The sequence below is a fragment of the Tamandua tetradactyla genome, chromosome 5 (genome assembly GCF_023851605.1).
Source record: "Tamandua tetradactyla isolate mTamTet1 chromosome 5, mTamTet1.pri, whole genome shotgun sequence".
NCBI classification, from domain to species: Eukaryota; Metazoa; Chordata; class Mammalia; order Pilosa; family Myrmecophagidae; genus Tamandua; species Tamandua tetradactyla.
Genome location: NC_135331.1, coordinates 40,270,819 through 40,288,951, shown reverse-complemented (window position 1 = coordinate 40,288,951; position 18,133 = coordinate 40,270,819). Strand labels below are relative to the sequence as shown.

The window sequence follows — 18,133 nt, the reverse complement described above, 5'->3', positions numbered from 1 at the left end:
ACTGTTACCTAGTTTTGTAACTAGCTGGTGACAAGACAGTGATTTTCCTGAGCTTCATTCCCCTATCAGGAAGTTCTACCCAAGGCAGATGTACTGTGCAGAATTTTTCCTGTCTAGGTCTGCGTCTTATCCTAGGCTTCTGCTTGTTAGTCATTTTTGGAGTTCCCCTGTCTAAAGGAGTTTCGTTGTCCCCTCTATTTCCCAGAGAAGAAACCTCCCTCTCCCACGAATCTGAAGCTAGCAAGCCTTTGTCCCATACTGTCCATCTCTATAGATTTTTATACTCCTTTTTTTGTCTCATGCTGTTTTTTTTTCCTGGAGGGCAAATTCTCAGAGGAGGAGTACCCAAGAGAGACTTTGCAAAGTTGGCTTTTTCCCAGCCAAAACAGGGCCAGGGACCTATGAAGGGGGCACAGACCAGTTCCAAAGTGTCCTAGGAAGGCCTCCCACTTCTCTTACAGCTCCACAAAGCTGAGCTTTCCTGGTCTGCCCAATAAATGCAACCTTTCAATTAACTGTCCCCTGCAGCCCTGAAGAGTGCTGTGTTGTTAAATCTCCATCACCTCCACCCCTGTCTGGAGAGGGTTGAAACAATGGCTGCCACTGCCTTTTCCCAGGGCAAGTTGAAACAATAGCTGCCCTCAGAGCCAGCACCCAGTGATCCATATTCACTAATCCAAAGCAGTTATCAGTGATCAGCTTTACCCACCCCTGTTCTTGAGAAAGAGAATTTTTATGTCCCTTTCTGTCCCTAGCAGCTAGATAGAGATGGTGCCCTGTGTTGGCCTGCTGTGAGAGTGGGGGAGGGTCATAAATAACCACTGCTCAGGGATAGTAATTTATAGTTCTTTATGGCAGTTTACCAGCTTCTCCCTCCAGCTCTTCTCTAGATGCTGTACAGTGTTCTTTTGGTCACTGGAGTTTCAAAATAGTTGTTTCAGACAGATCCTGCCTCTTTAATAGTTGTTTTGATGGAAGGACTGAGTCCTGGACCTAACTACTACACCACCTTCCCCAGAAGTCCAAAGTACATTTTCTTATGATCGATCACCTCTTATCGCATAGTAATTTAATTAAAGGTCCTTATTTTAATGAAAATTATTGCTAAAATGACCATGCATGGCTTTTTTTATCCACCAACTTCTGCATCTGTGTTCTGAAAGGAACTAAAATTATAAGGCTCACCATTCTACCATGGCACCACCATCGCCTAGAATCATTACCTTTACTCATTGACAAGATATTTAGAAACCTATCTCCAAGGCCAGTCAACCTTGAAGACTGGCATGCTCAGTCTTCTATGTGACTGCCACATGGCTGCCCTGTGACCACCAACCCCTCATGGCTCTGAGTGAATCCCAGCACTAAATCAATAAGCCCAGCCTCAGGGTCATTTTCCTCTTTTGTTTGGTATCTTTACAACCAGCACACACCTTCTACACACCGCTCATCCACTGGCTTTGCTGTTAACAGTCTCACATACAGGTCTGGTAATCATAAGACTTCAGAGAAGTTAAGATTAACCTCTTAAAAGCATAAGAATATAAATACTCACTTGTCTAGCTAATTCCTCCAAAATTTTGTTAACATTGTGACTCATGGTTGAGGGAGAAAATTTTTCTGCAGTTTTTGCTATTTTATCACTATTTGAAATGGAAATTATCCATAAGTTTTATTATAGGTACCCAATTTAGCTCAGCTTCATGGAATGATATACAGTGATAGGAGAGACTGTGCAAAGTTTTTGGTATTTTAACACTCTTTCAAGTGGAAATTAATACTCAACATTTATTACAAATACCAAAATTATTTTTAAAAAGTAACATGCGGAGACTTAAACATGAATTTCCAAAGCTGATGGGTTTTCTTTAAGACAGGGGTAGAAGAAAGCAATTTTCCACACAAGTCAAGCAGCCTCTAAATGAAGAGATCAATTGCCAATACCTCCAAAAGAAAGAAGTCCCCTTTTAGTTCTAGGGAAGATGATAATCATGACAAGGACATTATTCCTATTAATTCAAACCTCTGGACATATGCAATTGACTGTAAATCATTGTTGGCATATGAACTGATACAATCTTTTAAACTATACTTTCTTTTTACTATCAGTTGAGTCAGCTTTATTTAACAATTGCTCTTTTATAAATTCTATACAATTTACAGTGTATTAAAATTCCCTCTATCTCCAACCAAGGGTAGCCATCCCATTCTCCTATCCCAACTCTGTAAAATAAGTTGTTACTAACCTGATAGTTACACTCAGAATATCATTCCAGAGGCAGTGCAGATTGCAGCAAAGTTCCCTTCTACTTGGACTAATAATTGGATTTCATACCTAAAATATATCAAAACTTTCAAAGATCATAATATATAAATCTTCACCACCACCCCCTCCTTGCCTGACTGGGAGACAACCAAGTTGTTAGAGCATTTATCATGAAAGAACCACATCAGACTCTCAGATGGTAGACAGGAATCGCAAATGCTTCTTTCAAATGATGTCTTTTCTAAACCTGGAGCCCTTGGTTTCTTTTGTTTAGCAAACCACACATCACTTTTATCTGCTGCCATTGCATCATCCAATAATTTGCTTCACTCTAGATCCATCTTGGAAAATTCTCACAAATGCTTCATCTTTCACAAAGCAAATTTCAGGTCCATCAGGGTCAGCAAGAATGACCAGTTGTACTGCTGCCTTCCCTAGGGTTTCCAGATTCACCAGGAGAATCAGAATCTTCTAGTTTTCCCTTTGCATCAGTCTTCTGTGTCTGGAAACTCTTTTGGGGGACAAGAAAAGGTAATTCGTCCAAAAGCTGCTGCATATCGACTGCACCCTCAATGCCCTATAATTCCAGCTTTTTCTGATTTCAAGCAAAGGTTACCAAAGCCTTTTGTTTCTCTCCATCTTTTTCATAAATTTTCATTCCCAGTAAATTAGACCAATGGTTCAAGGACTTTTGAAGATCGGATACTGTTAGAATTACTTTTAATATAGGGTCTACCTGAGGTAGGTTGAAATTCTCCAGATAGAATTTGTATCTTTCTGGAGGCTTAGTTTCAGAATCACTTTCTGCAACTTCTCTGAGGGCTTCTCCACACTCCCTGTGTTGCTGACAGCCTGGCTAGAAGTAAGTGTGATACTCATGAAGCCAATGCCAAGCTTTTAGTCTCTGATGCCACAACGGTAAGTCAGTTCTGCAACAAAATGATCATCAGATGTCTTCTGATTCCACAAAGATAGTCAGAGCCTATAGGAGATTTTCAGCAACAAGGCATTATACCCATGACACGACGCTCATGCTGTAGAACAGTATCAGAGCCTAGAAAACTTGTTTCCTCTCAGGGTCAGTCTCTCCTGGCTGGCCAGCAGTCCCAGGGTTGCTGGACTTTTCTATCACATAGGAATGCACATGGCGCCATCTCCTCTTCTCCCTTCTGGTTTCTCTTGGCTTCCAACCTCTTGCCTTTCCAATGGCTTTTCTTTAAACCACAATTTAAAACTACAGCTTTAAACTATGAATCAATATGTTTTTTATATAATTTCCATATGAATGCAATTCAGAAAATGCTCTCTAACCACCCAAGATTTATTTTCCTGTTTGAATTGTTTTTCCAACCTCGTGAGACACCTTTAATCAAAAATAGGCCTCCATTTATTTTGTAGGCATTGCCACCCCCCCCAAAAGAGCCTTCTGTGGCTCCAACCATTCCAGTTTGAACTTCTGTTGAGTAAAATATGGCAGCATTTTTTAAAGTTGAAAGGGAAAAGAGCCACTCTAAAGATTTCTCCTAGACCTTGGTGACTTCCAATTTTTAAACCCACCGCCTTAAATCTGGAATTCACAATGGAAGGTAATGAAAAAATTTAAATCTACTTTCACACTAATTCAGTGAGCCTGTTATCTAGCAAAACTTCCAGAGAACACAGTACATTTCACAAAAGTAACAATTGTAGAAAGATGATTTGGGAAAATACCCTTAACCCACTGTAGAACAACTCAAAAGTGCAAAAAGAACTGATGCTGTGAAACACAGTATCAGGAGGGACTTACATAGAAAAGCCCCATGACTTATTTCTGCCTTATAGAGAGGATTCAGTCTAGGCTGTCAGTGATTACGGTGCTTGATATTTGTGCTTTAAAAACATTTTTTTAGGAAAATAATAACTTTTGAACTCATCAGTATCAACAATGAAATTTTGCCATCTGTTTTTCATCTATTTTTAAGTTCCCAGTAAGGAAACAGAACAGAAGTCTTTAAAGTAAACATTTAAAGATTTTACATTTGCAACCTACTGGAAGAAGACAAAAGACTTTGTCTCAATGAGCAAGCATGACCTGTGCTGATGTAGTTTTCTTTTATTACTCTTCAAAACGATTCACTGCATTCTTTTTTCATTTTAACCAATTCAATTTTTAAAAAATAAGCAATTGCCTTATTTTAACCTTTAATATCTAAGTGGGCAAGGGACAATTTATATGCCCCAATGTGCATGGGCGAAACATATTTTAAAAACACAAAAATTCTTCTGTAGGCAATTAAGAATTTAATGGGGAATAACAACTTTTAATGAATGATTAAACACTGGAAATTCCTATGGCATCAGAAGAAAATATTCTGACTCATAATATGAAGTAGGAAAATTAATATGGCTCATGGATAAGGTGCTTTTTGTAAAATAGTCTTCCTATAGCTTAAATCCCATGTGATGCTGCAGTTGCTATAGTAACTGCATTTTTGTTCAGCAGGAAAACACTTACAGTTATTCACCAAATTCTCAGTGAAAATTGAGAGCGATGAATTAAAATTCTTAAGGCATAAGGAGTTCATGTCCCTCAATTTAAAAATTAACCAACACACATTTCTATAATGCATTTTTTTCCAACAAATATATTGTTCCGCATTAACTTCATCATCTTATAAACAAAAATGGCTGCGTTAGAAAAAAATTTTAACTTCTCATAATTTAACATTGTGCAGAGCACAATATGCTGGAAGAGATTAGTTTAATTGTTCATAAACCATTACATAAAAATTGTTCAAACATTTTTTTTTAATTTCAGTTTTAAACATCCAACGGGCTGATTTCTGCCCCTCCCCACCTCGAGTCTTACAAAACCTTCTCAATGGCACATACATTGAATTAAATACCTCAACACACTCCATGCGCCAACAGAGCTCTAAAATCAACTTTGTAAATGTCATCATCCTTAATGCTATTGTGGTATAAAAGAGGAGCGTTCCTTGAGTCCATTTGGCTAGGATCACGCGCGTACTTTGTTTCCCCGAGAGAAGAAAGAAGAGTAGTAAACCATTTTTGCAGTATGTCATTCTCCCACAACAGTTTATGAAAGAAACATCTGTGACAAGAATCTCTAATGCTTCTCTCAAAGCCGCAGCTGACAGTAAAAGAGCATTGCTAAAAGTGGCAAATCAATCCCATTCCGCCCTTCCCAGAGCATGACACCTAATTTGCTATGTCTCACATGTATTTTCCTCACATGTGCGGGGAGGCTGTGACATTGATGTGGTGGCTTTTATCCAAGCCTCAGCTGAATAAACACTCGGGCCATGCAGTGGGCACGCTGGCATCCTTAAAAACGTCTTCTGTCCCAGGCAAGTTCACTTCACCTTGGGGAAGCATTTTTTCTAAGTTTTCGTTAGCAATTTGGGTGCATAAGTGGAATCCCTGAAAACTGTTTGTAAAACCTAAAATCACCTGATGTACATAGAGGACTGTGTGCATTTTTTAGAATGAGTTTGCTTGGGTTAATGCAATTTTTATGTGCTTACCTGAAAATATATGCAAATCCAACAGACGAAAACAAATAGCAGTACATAGGATTTCTAGTCAAATTATTACATTGCAAAACATGTGGTAAAAAAAATAACAAAGAAGCATAAGACCTAACCACATTGTGTGTGTCTGAAGCATGTACCATTGCTTTTTTTGTAAACATTTTATTGAAGTCTAAAATACATGCTGAAACATTCATAAATCTTAAGCATTCAGCTTGATGAATTTTTAAAGTGAATATACTCATGATCAAGTAACAGAGCATCACCAGCAGCACAGAAGCTACCATTATACCACCCAAACTAAAACCTTTAAAGGGGCCAAAATCCATTTAAATGATATCAAGGAAATACTTCAAGTTCAGCTAAAGAGTATGGATCTGTCAAGGCCTCTGGCGCTAATAAGGATATCTCTTTTTTTGTGTGTTTTCAATGGACTGCAAATCATTCTTTTATATCTTCCAATAACCAGAAAAACATCAATTAATTCCCCTCCAATTAGCCAATATTCTTCTCCATTGAACTTTTCAAAATATACAGGAATGGAAAAAAAAACAGTAGGGGTAGGTCACCTGTGCCATGAGTTGTCTTGATTACTGTATATCCCTTCCTTCCAAAGAACTTTAATGTAAATGTCTTTTCTCAAATGAAATTATGTGTAACAACGGAGAATACATACACTATAATTTTCTCTGATTCTCAGATTTCTCCTTAATGTGATAATTCCAAAAGCAAAAAAAAATCCATTTTTAAAAGCTTTAAATAAATGTAGAGTAAATGTGTTCTGCCATGCTCTTGGACTCAAGAGTGTCCAATTAGATACTCTGTTTATGATGCCAATGCCTGGTTAAGGTCCATGACCATCTGAAACAGTACAAATCTCTATTAATAGCCCCTGCCTCACATTCCCAAATCTCAAAATAAAATAAAATTTCAGCCATCCAGACAATGAGTCTCACATATTCACCTCAAGAGTTCCATGTTTTCAGAACCAAACATTCCCTGTCTTGATTAACCGAGAAACCCAAGCATTGGGGTCATCTTTAGTGCTGCCCTTTTGAAGACTCTTACCTTCAAATGAACAGTAAATTTTATCAGTTCGACCTCCAAAATGTCTTTTGAATCTGTATCTTATTGTCCTTCCCCACCCCACTGAAGTCTTTCTTTTTTTCCATACAAATCACAGCACATTGCTGTTTCATCTCCCTGGAAAGGCTTTTACCTCCTCTCTCTTGTAATTGCCTCCTCAGCTGTCAAAGCTCATCTTGGGATGGCTCCTCTTCCAGGTATATCCCCCACCAGCCCACACCCGGACATAGAACCAGCCCTTCCCTTGCTCCTTTAATGGCACATGTCACTTTGTGTAATAACATGGTCCTATATCGATATCTATGCGCTCAGGCGGAAAAGGACTATCTAGGCTACAACAAAACTTTTTCCTCTTTATGATGTATATCATAAAGTGTATCACCTAGGACATAACAGATACTAAACAATGAAAGAAAGCAAAATATGCTCTATCCAAAAAATAAACGGAACACCCAGAAGATAACCTTGGGTGACCCCTAATCTTCTGGATCTACTTCCTTTTCTCAAAATTGGACGTGATGTCACATGGATGTAAGACAGGGGTCACTAGCACTAGAATTAGAATCCGCCTATACAAAGCACTACATTAAAAGCTCCTGAACAGCAAAGACATGTTTTTCATTTTTCATTCAAAAAAACGCATCAAGTGTCTATTATTTGCCAGGCACTGTTTTAAGTCCTAGAGCTCCAGTAATGGATGTTAGAGAACAGAAGAGTCAAAATTCCATCACATTATGGAGGGAAGCAGGAAAGAGGGAAATGAGCAAAAAGCAAGATAAATTAAATCTATCATTTGTTGTCAGCTATAATTGCCAAGGAAAAAATAAATCAGGAAGAAGGTTATGGAAGTTGAAAAGGTAGATAGGCAAACGATTGTCTTCTCAGTGAACACCCAAAGGAAAGGAACATATAATTTCCATAAAGACAGATGACATAACTGAAACCAAACTTCCTGCTGAGAACAACTAAAAAGGCTGAAATAAAATTTTAAGACATATCTTAAAAACACTAAGAAAGAAAAAAAAAAAAAAAAACACCAAGAAAGGAAGTGAAGAATTATCAGGCCAAAATATAGGTGACTCTAAGGTCCAGAGAGGTAAGACCAGAAAATTAAAGTCCTCTCTTGAGGAAAATACCATGACCTTTGGCCAGATTATTTCTATAACAATTATTTCTATAATTATTTCTATTACAGCTATTCTGTAATATCATTTTTATAAGAAGATATTAAAAGTAATTTAATTTAATGCCAGTAAATAGTTAAATGATAATGGAATGAACCAATTATCTAAAAAAAGAGAGAGAGAAGCTGATTTATTTAAGAAATCATGTCTGTGATCAATAATCTTCCCACAAAGAAAACACAATTCCAAATGGCTTCACCAGCAAATTCTACCATCCACTCAAGGCTCAAGTAATTTCAAACTTATAAAATTCTTCCAGAGAAGAGAGAAATATATATTCCTTAATTCGGTTTATGAGCCCACAAAAATTGACAATGACAGGACCAGAGAGGAATATGAAAGGCTAATCTCAATCCTATACGTTATTGAAAAAATACTTCATTTAGTGCTAGCAAACTGAAAACATAACCAAATTGGTTTTATATTAGAAATTTGATTGATTTAATATTAGATATTAATGTAATTTACAAAAAAATCAGATTAAAGAATTAAAATCATACAATCAAGCATCTTAATAGATACAGAAAATACATGAGGTAGAATTCACCATCTGTAGAAATGTCAAAACAAAAAAACTTTTAGCTAGTAAAAATAAAAGAAAACTTAGCAATACTGACGATGAATATATACCAAACATCTATAGCAAGCACATCAAAATGAGGGCTTAAAAAGCTGTCAAGTTTTCACTTAAGAGATGGGGTACAGGACAGAAAACTTCTCTGTTTACTTTGTTCAACATTTTAATGAAATCATAGCCAGTGCAGTGAGGCAAGAAAATAAATTACTAGAATAAGAGTTGAAAAAGGGAGAGGCGGGGCCAAGATGGCGGCTTAGTAAGGTACGTGTGTCTTAGTTCCTCCTCCAAAGCAACTACTAGGTGAACTGAAACAGTGCAGAACAGCTCCCAGGGCCACGACAGGGAATGGACACACAGCGTACCCCAGTCTGGACTGGCTAGTCTGACTGAGAGACTCGGCTGCGGTGAGATCCCCGAGCAGCGCATGATTTCCCAAGCAGCGGCAGCTGTGGCGGCCAGAGCTCCTCCCTCCCTCCTTTCCGGGCTGGCTGAGAGTCTCGGAGAGGCAAGTTTCCCAAGCCAAGGCGGCCGGCGCCCCACTTTTGCGGGCGGCTTCCTGGTCCGGCTACGAGTCTCGGATCAGAGGGCTACCCAAGCCGAGGTGACCCTCCCACGCGGGCGGCTTCCTGGTCCGGTGGCGAATTCCCCGGGCCCACTGCAGCCGGCGACCAGCCACAGGGTCCCCTCAAGCCACGGCGGCTGACGCCCCCACCACGCGCGGCCCCCCGAACCAACGGAGAGAATTGGATCGGAAATTCCCAGGCCACGGAGATCGGTGACAGGGGGAATCCCTTCCAAACACATGAGACAAACGTGTGCCACGAGCGCCACCTACTGGGCAGGATAAGAAAAACAGAACCCAGAGATTTCACAGAAAAATCTTAAAACCTTGTTGGGTCCGACACCCAGGGAAATCTGACTAAATGCCCAGACGCCAGCAGCAGAAGATAACGGTCCACGCTCAGAAGATTGAGAATATGGCCCAGTCAAAGGAACAAACCAATAGTTCAAATGAGATACAAGAGCTGAGACAACTAATGCTGAATATACAAACAGAAATGGAAAACCTCTTCAAAAATGAAATCGATAAATTGAGGGAGGACATGAAGAAGACATGGGCTGAACATAAAGAAGAAATAGAAAAACTGAAAAAACAAATCACAGAACTTATGGAAGTGAAGGATAAAGTAGAAAAGATGGAAAAAACAGTGGATACCTACAATGATAGATTTAAAGAGACAGAAGATAGAATTAGTGATTTGGAGGATGGAACATCTGAATTCCAAAAAGAAACAGAAACTATCGGGAAAAGAATGGAAAAATTTGAACAGGGTATCAGGGAACTCAAGGACAATATGAACCGCACAAATATACATGTTGTGGGTGTCCCAGAAGGAGAAGAGAAGGGAAAAGGAGGAGAAAAACTAATGGAAGAAATTATCACTGAAAATTTCCCAACTCTTATGAAAGACCTAAAATTACAGATCCAAGAAGTGCAGCGCACCCCAAAGAGATTAGACCCAAATAGGCGTTCTCCAAGACACTTACTGGTTAGAATGTCAGAGGTCAAAGAGAAAGAGAGGATCTTGAAAGCAGCAAGAGAAAAACAATCCATCACATGCAAGGGAAACCCAATAAGACTATGTGTAGATTTCTCAGCAGAAACCATGGAAGCTAGAAGACAGTGGGATGATATATTTAAATTACTAAAAGAGAAAAACTGCCAACCAAGACTCCTATATCCAGCAAAATTGTCCTTCAAAAATGAGGGAGAAATTAAAACATTCTCAGACAAAAAGTCATGAGAGAATTTGTGACCAAGAGACCAGCTCTGCAAGAAATACTAAAGGGAGCAATAGAGTCAGATACAAAAAGACAGAAGAGAGAGGTACGGAGAAGAGTGTAGAAAGAAGGAAAATCAGATATGATATATATAATACAAAAGGCAAAATGGTAGAGGAAAATATTATCCAAACAGTAATAACACTAAATGTCAATGGACTGAATTCCCCAATCAAAAGACATAGATTGGCAGAATGGATTAAAAAACAGGATCCTTCTATATGCTGTCTACAGGAAACACATCTTAGACCCAAAGATAAACATAGGTTGAAAGTGAAAGGTTGGGAAAAGATATTTCATGCAAATAACAACCAGAAAAGAGCAGGAGTGGCTATACTAATATCCAACAAATTAGACTTCAAATGTAAAGCAGTTAAAAGAGACAAAGAAGGACACTATATACTAATAAAAGGAACAATTAAACAAGAAGACATAACAATCATAAATATTTACACACCGAACCAGAATGCCCCAAAATACGTGAGGAATACACTGCAAACACTGAAAAGGGAAATAGACTCATATACCATAATAGTTGGAGACTTCAATTCACCACTATCATCAATGGACAGAACATCTAGACTGAGGATCAATAGGAAATAGAGAATCTGAATATTACTATAAATGAGCTAGACTTAACAGACATTTATAGGACATTACATCCCACAACAGCAGGATACACCTTTTTCTCAAGTGCTCATGGATCATTCTCAAAGATAGACCATATGCTGGGTCACAAAGCAAGTCTTAACAAATTTAAAAAGATTGAAATCATACACAACACTTTCTCGGATCATAAAGGAATGAAGTTGGAAATCAATAATAGGCAGAGTGCCAGAAAATTCACAAATACCTGGAGGCTCAACAACACACTCCTAAACAACGAGTGGGTCAAGGAAGAAATTGCTAGAGAAATTAGCAAATACCTCGAGGCGAGTGAAAATGAAAACACAACATATCAAAACTTATGGGACGCAGCAAAGGCAGTGCTAAGAGGGAAATTTATTGCCCTAAATGCCTATATCAGAAAAGAAGAAAAGGCAAAAATGCAGGAATTAACTGTCCACTTAGAAGAACTGGAGAAAGAACAGCAAACTAATCCCAAAGCAAGCAAAAGGAAAGAAATAACAAAGATTAGAGCAGAAATAAATGAAATTGAAAACATGAAAACAATAGAGAAAATCAATAAGGCCAGAAGTTGGTTCTATGAGAAAATCAATAAGATTGATGGGCCCTTAGCAAGATTGACAAAAAGAAGAAGAGAGAGGATGCAAATAAATAAGATCAGAAATGGAAGAGGAGACATAACTACTGACCTCACAGAAATAAAGGAGGTAATAACAGGATACTATGAACAACTTTACGCTAATAAATACAACAATTTAGATGAAATGGACGGGTTCCTGGAAAGACATGAACAATCAACTTTGACTCAAGAAGACATAGATGACCTCAACAAACCAATCACAAGTAAAGAAATAGAATTAGTCATTCAAAAGCTTCTTAAAAAAGAAAGTCCAGGACCAGATGGCTTCACATCTGAATTCTATCAAACATTCCAGAAAGAATTAGTACCAACTCTCCCCAAACTCTTCAAAAAAAATTGAAGCAGAGGGAAACTACCTAATTCATTCTATGAAGTCAACATCACCCTCATACCAAAACCAGGCAAAGATATTACAAAAAAAGAAAACTACACGCCAATCTCTCTAATGAATATAGATGCAAAAATCCTCAATAAAATTCTAGCAAATCGTATCCAACAACACATTAAAAGAATTATACATCATGACCAAGTAGGATTCATCCCTATGCAAGGATGGTTCAACATAACAAAGTCAATTAGTGTAATACACCATATCAACAAATCAAAGCAGAAAAATCACATGATCTTCTCAATTGATACAGAGAAGGCATTTGACAAGATTCAACATCCTTTCCTGTTGAAAACACTTCAAAGGATAGGAATACAAGTGAACTTCCTTAAAATGATAGAGGGAATATATGAAAAACCCACAGCTAATATCATCCTCAATGGGGAAAAATGGAAAACTTTCCCCCTAAGATCAGGAACAAGACAAGGATGTCCACTATCACCACTATTATTCAACATTGTGTTGGAGGTTCTAGCCAGAGCAATTAGACAAGAAAAAGAAATACAAGGCATCAAAATTGGAAAGGAAGAAGTAAAACTATCACTGTTTCCAGACAATATGATACTATATGTTGAAAACCCGGAAAAATCCACAACAAAACTACTAGAGCTAATAAATGAGTACAGCAAAGTAGCAGGTTACAAGACCAACATTCAAAAATCTGTAGCATTTCTATACACTAGCAATGAACAAGCGGGGGGGAAATCAAGAAACAAATCCCATTTACAATTGCAACTAAAAGGATAAAATACCTAGGAATAAATTTAACTAAAGAGACTTTAGTTAAATAAATTTAAAATAAATTTTAGTTAAAATAAATTTAACTAAAAACCTATATAAAGAAAACTACAAAAAACTGCTAAAAGAAATCACAGAAGACCTAAATAGATGGAAGGGCATACCGTGTTCATGGATTGGAAGACTAAATATAGTTAAGATGTCAATCCTACCTAAATTGATTTACAGATTCAATGCAATACCAATCAAAATCCCAACAACTTATTTTTCAGAAATAGAAAAACCAATAAGCAAATTTATCTGGAAGGGCAGGGTGCTCCGAATTGCTAAAAACATCTTGAAGAAAAAAACGAAGCTGGAGGTCTTGCACTGCCTAACTTTAAGGTATATTATGAAGCCACAGTGCTCAAAACAGCATGGTATTGGCCTAAAGATAGATATATCGACCAATGGAATCGAATATGTGCTCAAATATAGACCCTCTCATCTATGGACATTTTATCTTTGCTAAGGCAGTCAAGCCAACTCACCTGGGACAGAACAGTCTGTTCAATAAATGGTGCCTAGAGAACTGGATATCCATATACAAAAGAATGAAAGAGGACCAGTATCTCACACCCTATACAAAAGTTAACTCAAAATGGATCAAAGATCTAAACATTAGGTCTAAGACCATAAAACAGTTAGAGGAAAATGTAGGGAGATATCTTATGAATCTTACAATTGGAGGCAGTTTTATGGACCTTAAACCTAAAGCAAGAGCACTGAAGAAAGAAATAAATAAATGGGAGCTCCTCAAAATTAAACACTTTTGTGCATCAAATAACTTCATCAAGAATGTAGAAAGACAGCCTACACAATGGGAATCAATATTTGGAAATGACATATCAGATAAAGGTCTAGTATCCAGAATTTATAATGAGATTGTTCAACTCAACAACAAAAAGACAGCCAACCCAATTACAAAATGGGAAAAAGACTTGAATAGACACCTCTCAGAGGAGGAAATACAAATGGCCAAAAGGCACATGAAGAGATGCTCAATGTCCCTGGCCATTAGAGAAATGCAAATCAAAACCACAATGAGATATCATCTCACACCCAACAGAATGGCCATTATCAACAAAACAGAAAATGACAAGTGCTGGAGAGGATGCGGAGAAAGAGGCACACTTACCCACTGTTGGTGGGAATGTCAAATGGTGCAACCACTGTGGAAGGCAGTTTGGCGGTTCCTCAAAAAGCTGAATATAGAATTGCCATACGACCCAGCAATACCATTGCTGAGAATCTGCTCAAAGGAATTAAGGGCAAAAACTCAAACGGACATTTGCACACCAATGTTTATAGCAGCGTTATTTACAATTGCAAAGAGATGGAAACAGCTAAAATGTCCATCAACAGACGAGTGGCTAAACAAACTGTGGTATATACATACGATGGAATATTATGCAGCTTTAAGACAGGATAAAATTATGAAGCATGTAATAACATGGATGGACCTAGAGAACATTATGCTGAGTGAGTCTAGCCAAAAACTAAAAGACAAATACTGTATGGTCCCAATGATGTGAATCGACATTCGAGAATAAACTTGGAATATGTCATTGGTAACAGAGTTCAGCAGGAGTTAGAAACAGGGTAAGATAATGGGTAATTGGAGCTGATGGGATACAGACTGTGCAACAGGACTAGATACAAAAACTCAAAAATGGACAGCACAATAATACCTAATTGTAAAGTAATCATGTTAAAACACTGAATGAAGCTGCATCCGAGCTATAGGTTTTTGTTTTGTTTTGTTTTGTTTTGTTCTTACTATTATTACTTTTATTTTTTTTCTCTATAGTAACATTCTATATCTTTTTCGGTTGTGTTGCTAGTTCTTCTAAACCGATGCAAATGTACTAAGAAACGATGATCATGCATCTATGTGATGATGTTAAGAATTACTGATTGCATATGTAGAACGGTATGATTTCTAAATGTTGGGTTAATTTCTTTTTTTCCATTAATTAATAATAAAAAAAAGAGTTGAAAAAGGAATCAACAAACTATCATCACACTCTGATAGTTACTCAGAAATCTCTGATAATTTACATAGAAAATCTATCACGATTGTGCTGGTTTGAAAGGATTATGTACCCTAGAAAAGGCATATTTTCATCTTAATCAATCTTGTGGGAGCAACGGTTTCTTCTAAGCCCTATAAGCACTATAGGTTGGAAACTTGATTAAGTTATCTTCACGGAGATGTGACTCAATTAAGTATGGGTATTAAACTTGATTAGACGGAGACGTGTCTCCACCCATTCAACGTGGGTCTTGATTAGTTTACTGGGATCCTATAAAAGAGGAAGTATTTTGAAGAAAGCTTCAGAATGACATAGCCATGAGAAGCAGAGAGTCCACCAGCCAGCGACCTTTGGAGATGAAAAAGGAGAATGCCTCCAGGGAGCTTCATGAAACAAGAAGCCAGGAGAGAAAGCTAGCAGACTGTCACCATGTTCACCTTGCACCTTCCCAGTTGAGAGAAAAATGCTGAATGTCATTGGCCTTCTGGAACCGAGGTATCTTTCCCTGGATGCCTTAGCTTGAATGTTTTTGTAACTTGCTTTAATTGGGACATTTTCGCGGTCTTAGAACTGCAAACTAGCAACTTATTAAATTCCCCTTTTTTAAAAACCATTCTGTTTCGGGTATACTGCATTCCAGCAGCTAGCAAACTAGGACAATGAATTACACATAAATTACAAGAATTAATAAGTGATGTAGTAAATTTGCTGAGTACAAAATTAATACATAAATTCAGTGCATTCTTATGGACCATCTACACAGAGCATTTTAAAATATATCATTTACAATAACATCAGAGATACCAGATACTTAGGAATAGATCTAACAAAAGATGTGTAAGCCTTCCACAGGAAAAATAACAAAATGCTATTTACAAAGACTAAAGAAGATTCACAGAAATGGCAATGTACCTATGATTCCAGTTTGTAAGATTCAGTATTGAAACTCTGTTAATTCTTCCCAAATAGTTCTACAAATTCAGTGCAGTCAGAATCAATTACCAATAGGATGTTCTGTGGCACCTGACAAGCTAGTTCTAAAATTTATATGGAAATGCAGAAGGTCATGTATAACTAAGTATCCTTTATGAGGAAAAACAAGGTCAGTTAGGAGAATGTGGAATTGGCATCTGTAAGATGAATAGAACAAAACTATTAAGATAAAGGTAACATGCAAAACAGTGGGGAAAGAAAAGCCTTCAATAAATTATCCTATGACAATTGGAGATCATGTGGAAAAAAACATGGATTTGGACTCTGGCCATACATAGTACACAAAATGAAAATCAACATAGGTTGTAGATAGATATTTTGCATCTTGTTTGAGGGATCTCTTTCTACAGTGTGGTCTAAAAAGAAGCTATTCTTATTATCATCTAGAAGATTATGATTATGGTGTTATCGACCAATAGAGAATGGCATCAACTTGATCTTAGGACACAGAAAGATTTCTAAACCAAAACACAAAAGATAGTAGCCAAAAAAGTAAAAGTTGATAAATTGTATTTCATTGAAACTAATAACTCCTGTTTTTCAAAGATACTATTAGGAGAGTAAGAAGATGGCCGAAAGAATTGGGGAAGATATTTACAACGAAAGATAGACTTGAGAATGAATAAAGAACTATAAATCAAAAGAAGAGAACAGAAAATTAGATGGAGATGGAGAAAAGAACTCAAGTGCACTTCAAATGGCCTACAAACAAAAGAAAGCTTGCTAATGTAATTAGAAATCAGGGTAATACTAGTTAAGTTTATAATGCATAGCATTACACACACACACACACACACACACACCTGATTAGGAAAAAAAATTAAAATTCAACTATATAAAATATTAGCAAGAGTTTGGAGCAGCAGGTATATTCATTCAATGGGAACACTATACAGCAATGAAAATAAATTAAATGTACTTACAACAACACAAATAAATCTTCTAAACCTGATGCTGGATAAAAGGTACAAAATATCAGAGAATACTTACACCTGGGATTTAGTTTATACAGTTTTGAAAATTGGAGAAAACAAAACTAGATATGTTGTTGAGGATTCATGTATGGAACATTGAAAGGTAAAATTCAAAAGCTCAGGGTATAAGCTGTTACAGCAGTTACATGTATTCATGAGGCATAAGTGTTAATTCTAAATTCTGAGCTACGGAGATGTTTGTATGTAACATGGTCTTAACCAGAAACTTTGGGTACTTATGTGACACCTGAGACTCAGAGTTAGACCTCTGAAGTCACGAAAGTCAGCAGTACCCCATACAGGAACTGTTTAAAAGGTTGAAAAAGGGATCAGACTTCAACTAAAGATATGAATGAAGCTGATCTGGATAAGACTAAGGTATACTAGAAGATTGGGTCAAAGATGATATCATCCAAATTTTTGAAGCCTCAACTTCTGGGTAAGAGTAAAGGGAGAGATGTTTGTTTCATGCAAAATTTATATTTTGGGTAGTGCATTTTCTAATTTAACTTTCATGGTCAGTTTAGTTGAACACTGTAAGTACATCGAATCTTGAATAGGGAGTGAGATTTTGTCGGTTTGTCCAGGTTAGAGTGATGCCCTGATAAATCCCGGAGTGATTTGGGCAAAGAATAAAGAAATATTTATAAAGTCATATTGAGGGAATTGAGATAAAGGAGGAAATATTCAACTTCCCCATTTGGAGAATTTCTAATATTATCACAAGCAGTGGGACAACTAAATCAATAGGCCAAGCCCTCTAGATCTTTGGGTTTGCCCCTATAAAATTTATTCCAGCAAAGGATAGGCTAAGCCTACTTAAACTTAGGCCTAAGAGTCACCCCCAGAGAACCTCTTTTGTTGCTCAGATGTGGCCTATCTCTCAAAGCCAACTCAGCAAGTGAACTCACTGCCTTCCCTTCTACATGGGACATGACTCCCAGGGGTGTAAATCTCTCTGGCAACATGGGACAGACAGCAGGGGATAAGCCATGACCTGGCATCAAGAGATTGGAAAGCCTTCTTAACCAAAAGGGGGAAGAGGGAAATGAGACAAAATAAAGTTTCAGTGGCAAAGAGATTTCAAACAGAGTTGAGAGGTTATCCTGGAAGTTATTCCTATGCATTATATAGATATTCCTTTATAGTTTATGGTACATTGGAGTGACTAGAGGGAAGTACCTGAAATTGAACTGTACTCCAGAAACCT

At 37.4% G+C, this 18,133-nt stretch overlaps 1 pseudogene; it reads right to left on the bottom strand.

Moving 5' to 3' along the window:
* Nucleotides 1–2,361: 2,361 nt before the first annotated feature.
* Nucleotides 2,362–5,166, bottom strand: LOC143683065 (glyoxalase domain-containing protein 4-like; annotated as a pseudogene).
* Nucleotides 5,167–18,133: the final 12,967 nt, after the last annotated feature.